We start from the raw sequence: 5,884 nt of genomic DNA on the forward strand, positions 1-5,884 counted from the left end.
TACTGTGTCCACTTTGGCTTCTGATGTCTGTTCCAACACAGCTCAAACCATCTGTAGATATGAATTTTCCTCCTATGGGGTGTGGAACATGTGAATGTCCATGCACACCAGTACCTCAAATGCCTTACTTGGGCCTGACAGAACCTCTGTGATCTGATCAACATCTGAAATTACACTGCAATTTACAAAGACAATGGCTATACAGGCTTCATGCACATATGACCCAGGCAAAGTATGTTTCATTAAGGTGTTATATTAATGCATTTAAATGGCTGCCTGTCCCACAGTGTTAAGTGTAGTGTCAGATGTTGCTTGATAATATCCTGTATTGGGATATAATAAATCTTGAATTGTGTGCTGCTGCCTTTTCATATACAGTTTATGGCTGCTGCCCGTGTGTCCCCTCCTTTAGGTTATTCCTACTGTGATGTCCCTTCTTCATCATGTCTCCTGCATTTTCCAATTGTGTGTGCTTGTCCTTTTTATTATTTTATTTATTTGCTATTGACATAATTGTACAACAAATACAGTCTGCTTATTTGAGAAAATATATGGGATTTCATAAAGGCTGTAAAAAAACATAATAGCTTTATGGGGAGCTTTTCATAGGCTGAGGTTATATGAGGGGACTAAACAAAAGGGAGACCACAAGTTGAATAAAGCTTTCCAATGGTGTTATATTTTTACAATTTTGCAATAATTGAGCAATGTATGAAAGATTGTGAAGTGATGTTAGGACTGAACAGTTCAACAAATGTTTCTGTAGCATCAACTACATCTTTGATAATCAGGGGGTGAAGGGATGTAAAACTTTAAAATGATTGAAAATACAGAAATTTAAAATAGTCTCTTTAGTCTCTGTGCTTCAGAAATCAGGAAAGTGCGCGAATATTCAAATATTTGAATGCTGTACCCTCATTGGATGATTCATACTGCGCAGAGGCGACTTCAACCAATGACAATGTTTTACTTCGTTGAGATACGTCATAACGTCAAGCTAGTTTGGAAGCAGACAGTCCGGGTAACGTCCCGCAGGATATCGACATTCAGCGTTCACTGAAGGTAAAGTAATGATTTTGTTTTTCTTCATATGAAGTTTCCTCCCAAGATATCAAGTTCTCATAAGTTAAGATAACACTTAAGGGCGGCAGCTTGGAAAACGTTACGTTTTATTTGTCCTTTTTAATTTATCAGACTCCGTCTGGCATTAACGTTAGCTAACGTAACATTCTGCCAGTCCTTAATAAAACGTTATTCTTCAATGTGAATCATGCATTCGTCGTAACATTTCATACCCGTAAGTTAAGTTGCATTTGTCAGTTGTTAAGTTACATGATAAAACGATAACATTAACGGGCCTAACGTTAGTCCCTCTTGCTAACAAATAAAAGGCTGTGGGAGATTGTGACCTGCAGTGACAAAGACATATTTAAGTGACAGCTAAGTTAGTTAATGTGACTGTTAAGAATGCTAACGTTAGCTGTAGCACGTTTAGCCAGATAGCTTGATATTAATATTAATTAAAGAAACGTGAAACGCTCCGCTGCTCCTAAGGTTAACGTTACTGTTAACGTTACGTTAACGTTACCGGTGTCGTGCCGCGTACTAACGTTACTTAGTAAGACATAGATCTCATGTATTTTAGCTAACGTCAGTTATTCTTTCTGAACAGAGAACCAGACTCATCACGAGTGAAAATAACGATTTGGGACCCAGAAAGGAGACTCCGCTGAGGTCTGGACAGAGTGGACCATTTCGACAACTTCTCCGTGAGTGTTTGAAATATAAGTCACAGAATTTAATATGTAGACAGACTAGGATGCTCAAGCAGTGTTTTCCCTATAATCCTGATCGCTGCTACTAAAATTTCCCACGATCGTTAAACTACAAATGTTTTCACTCACACACTGTGAGCACAGTAACACTCAACCCTTGGCTCCCTTCCTCTCCTCGATCTTCAAAGAACATCTACGTGACAGGTGCTGTTATAACAGCAGCGTAACTCTGAATCAGGAGGTGCGTAACAGTTAGCGAGTGTTTGATTGTCCGAGCGGTAGAAAGTGACGGTGAACGCGAGCGGAGGAAAATATTCTGTCAGTAAATGTGCTGTGTCAGTTACAGCGTGTCAGCTTCTCAAGACTAAGAAAAGTCTGTTTGTTGTTTCCCACCTGCTGGAAAAGTGAATCCTGTCTGCGCTAGAAAACATCTCCCCTCCCCTCAGACTGCCAGCTGAGCAGGAACGCTTCTACAGCAGGCTACATCTTTTGGCTGCTATGTAACTCAACATTAGCTCAATTTATAGAAAGAAACTGGAAGCTGTATTTTATTACTGCCTACTTGTCCAATGTTGAGAACATCAGTTAGAAACTTAGACTAAAGTGGTGTAGCGTACAGCTCTGTCCTGTAAGGTTACAGACTGATTCAATTATTTTTCAGTTTTCAGATGAGTCTGAAAAAGTGGTTGTTAGGAAAAGAAAGGACGGTGGTGACTGGAGGAGCTGAGGTTAGTAAAGCAAATAAGTGATGCAAACTAGTCCTTATAAGCTAATGAGGAGTCGTTTCTTTTTAGATGTTAATGTGCAAATAAAATGCACCTCAGAAGGGAGGAGGTTTCTCATGTTGCCTATTTTTATATTAATGTCTATACAGATAAATGTCAGAAGCTGTGAAATAAAAACACAAAAGGCAAACATGAACAATCCTATCTATAATGATTCTGATGTCATATTGTCAGGGTTTTAGGGGGTGAGGCCCAAAACATGCTGTGCCATAAATGTCCAATCAGTGTGGAGAGCATCATAACCAACCAAATTACTTTCCCCAAATCTACTGGTTGTAGTTCCTCCAGTAGACTGATCTTTGGGTGTTGGTTATTTATTATCTGCTCCAGCTTTTCACTATTTGTTCAGAGATATGGTGAAAATAATAGCCCAAGATGATGTGAAATTATATATTTGTCATTGAAAAACGTAACATTTTCTTGGGGGAGGTCAGGATCCCTTCTGAGGTGCATTTTATTTGCATCCAAATCCAAAAAGTCTCCTCACTAGCTAAAAAGAACTAGTTTGCATCACTTACTTGCTTTAATAACATCAGGTCCTCCAATCACCAACGTCCTTTCTTTCCCTAACAACCACTTTTTCAGACTCATTTGAAAACTGAAAAATAATGTGGGATGGAGCCTACCTGTCTGTAGGCTACAGGACACAGCTGTAGGCTACACCACTTTAGTCTAAGTTTTTACCTGATGTTCTCAACATTGGACAAGAAGGTAGTAATAAAATTCATCTACCAGTTATTTTCTATAAATTGAGCTAATGTTGAGTTACATAGCAGCCAAAAGATGTAGCCTACTGTAGAAGCGTTCCTGCTCAGCTGGCAGTCTGAAGGGGAGGGGAGATGTTTTCTAGCGCAGACAGGCTTCACTTTTCCAGCAGGTGGGAAACAACAAACAGATTTTTCTTATTCTTGAGAAGCTGACACGCTGTAACTGACAGCACATTTACTGACAGAATATTGTCCTCCGCTCGCGTTCACCGTCACTTTCTACCGCTCGGACAATCAAACACTCGCTACGCTCCTCCTGATTCAGAATTACGCTGCTGTTATATATTATAAGAGATGTCTAACATACAATATCATACGTTATGAGCTGTGCTTTACCACATCTTTCTCACCCATGTTATGGTTCATATTCTGTGTTCAGTTTGACAAGGATCAGGTGGTGAGGGCAGAACCAACAGACCAGACAGCTCTCCCACAGCCAGCCTCTGAACCTGCTCTACAGTCTGAATAGCCCGGGTGAAGTTAAACTCTCCGTTGCTGGTGCACCAGATGGCTGAGAACAGGATAGGCTGATGCCCTGGAAGCTAAGAGGGAAGTAAGTAATCAGTGGGCTAATACACATCTTCAGTTTTCAAATGGGGAAAAAAGCAGCAAGGTGTGAGTAGCCTAGTGCTCAAATATGCTATTGCAGTTAGCATCACATTAACTTTAGCTTTTAGGCCAGAAAGTCAGGATCATCTTTGGTATTCAGCTCACACAGACGGTTGCCTGGTTAATCACAGGGTTTATACACGCCCAAATACAGCACTACAGTGAATTAGCTAATGTTACCCGCTAACAGCCTAATCTGAAGAAGGTGCTAAAAGTTTAGCCAGAGTGCTGATATCAGGGCATAACATTAACAGTGGAGCAAATCTCGTTGAACTACGTTCAATGACAATAAAGCTTTCTGATTCTGATTAAGCGGCAACCTAATGGCTCTGCCCTAGCGAAATTGTGAGGGTAGAAGGCAAAGTTACCATTGTGTGTAAATTGAAAACAATACGTTGATGTGTAGGAATTTTTACAAGCATGATACATCTTATCTATTTTTCAGGACAAGGCCTGGTGAGAGCCACTACAGAGGATCATAGCCATCGTTGGAATTCTGGAAGGACGTGGGTGAATATCAATCTGCCAAATGAACTTTTTTAGCATGCATATTCACATCTGTATATTAATTTTGATATGATACTATATATGACCTTGTTTGTTTGTTACTGGAAAGAAATTAGCTGTGGACTTGACTTAAGCCTATGTGCATTTTCTAGATGTTGAGCATGAACAGAACTTTAAACAATGATTTATTGGGTGACTTTTATGGCGTTTTTCTATCACCAGTATGAACTCAACTCGGTTCGTCCGTGCTCCGTTTTCCATTGCAGATAGTACCCAGAAATATTACCCCTCAATGTAGCTGGTCGTCATAGCAACGCCACACACAACTGCCATAACGTTCAATGCGACACACAAACCAGCGACCCACAAACAGCTGTCTCTTTATTTAAGTTAAAACGTTTCAACATTGCTCAGAATGTAAAGACAGATAAGCGGTATGAAAACCTTCCAGCTGTGTTTTCCTCTGCCGTTGTTGCTGCAGCGGTCTGTGTGACGGCGGGAGCAGAGGGCTATGTGAGCGGGCGGCTGGCCGGTCTCACTTGGCTCGTTTTTCCGCATGCCTGACCTCAGGTGACAGCAATGAACGTAACACTCCAGTCCACATCAAAGGGAAAACAAAATGAAGCTGCCAGCTGTGACGGAGCACTAAACTGAGTGATGACAGCAGTAGTGTGAAAGTTATGGCGTTTATTAATTTTACAATTGCTTAATTTCATTACAGATCAAAACAGTCAAATTTCTTACATTTTAAAATGTTTCCCGGATTCTGCTCTGAACCTGCTCGGACTCTCAGCTACGGTTCCCCCTGCTTTGTAGAGCAGCCACCAACCCGGTTCGTCGTGCATCTATTTTCACTCTGCCTAGCTCTTCACCTGCAATATATGATCCTTTTTACCTAATAAATAGCCTATTCCTCTTTTATCGAACTTCTCACTTTCTTAGACCTGCACTTGGGTCTGCTAGCCTTGCCATAACAAAGTTAAAAACAAAGTTTTTGTTATAATCACTTCAGCCTAGTTCACACTATACGATGATAAGCCTGATTTGCCGGTTAGCGAGCTCTGCGACCATCAGGCTGTAATCAGGGGTAAATCAGCGATCGATCGGTGGTCACCAGTTGTTATGTGTGAACTACTCAACGCATAAAAACGACTCCCCAACACATTTCTGACACATCGCCAACGCCAGCCAGATATCTAACATGCCAAATATCTGGAGGAGTCGGCCGTCTCAAAATCCACATCCAGCCAAAAAGAACAGGCAGCTGCAGAGCAGGCAGCTACTTTTTCACCGCAAAACACTTTTTACTCCCCTCCAGCTCTCTCTTTAGCTCAGACGTTTCCTGCTACCTGTGTGTGCTAATCCATCCTTTCACCCAGATTCTTTGTCTTCATAATTGCTATCTTTATAATAACAAACAACAGCTGTTTTGTAGGTTTGC

General features: G+C 41.0%; 1 long non-coding RNA gene across 1 annotated transcript; it reads left to right on the forward strand.

The window, feature by feature from the left end:
* The first annotated feature begins 990 nt into the window (after positions 1–990).
* On the forward strand, positions 991–4,797 carry LOC123966273. Its single transcript, XR_006823934.1, has 4 exons — positions 991–1,062; positions 1,673–1,769; positions 3,707–3,880; positions 4,382–4,797. It is a non-coding gene; the product is annotated as an uncharacterized LOC123966273 (long non-coding RNA).
* Positions 4,798–5,884: the final 1,087 nt, after the last annotated feature.

The sequence above is a fragment of the Micropterus dolomieu genome, unplaced genomic scaffold, assembly GCF_021292245.1.
Source record: "Micropterus dolomieu isolate WLL.071019.BEF.003 ecotype Adirondacks unplaced genomic scaffold, ASM2129224v1 contig_13043, whole genome shotgun sequence".
Taxonomy (NCBI): Eukaryota; Metazoa; Chordata; class Actinopteri; order Centrarchiformes; family Centrarchidae; genus Micropterus; species Micropterus dolomieu.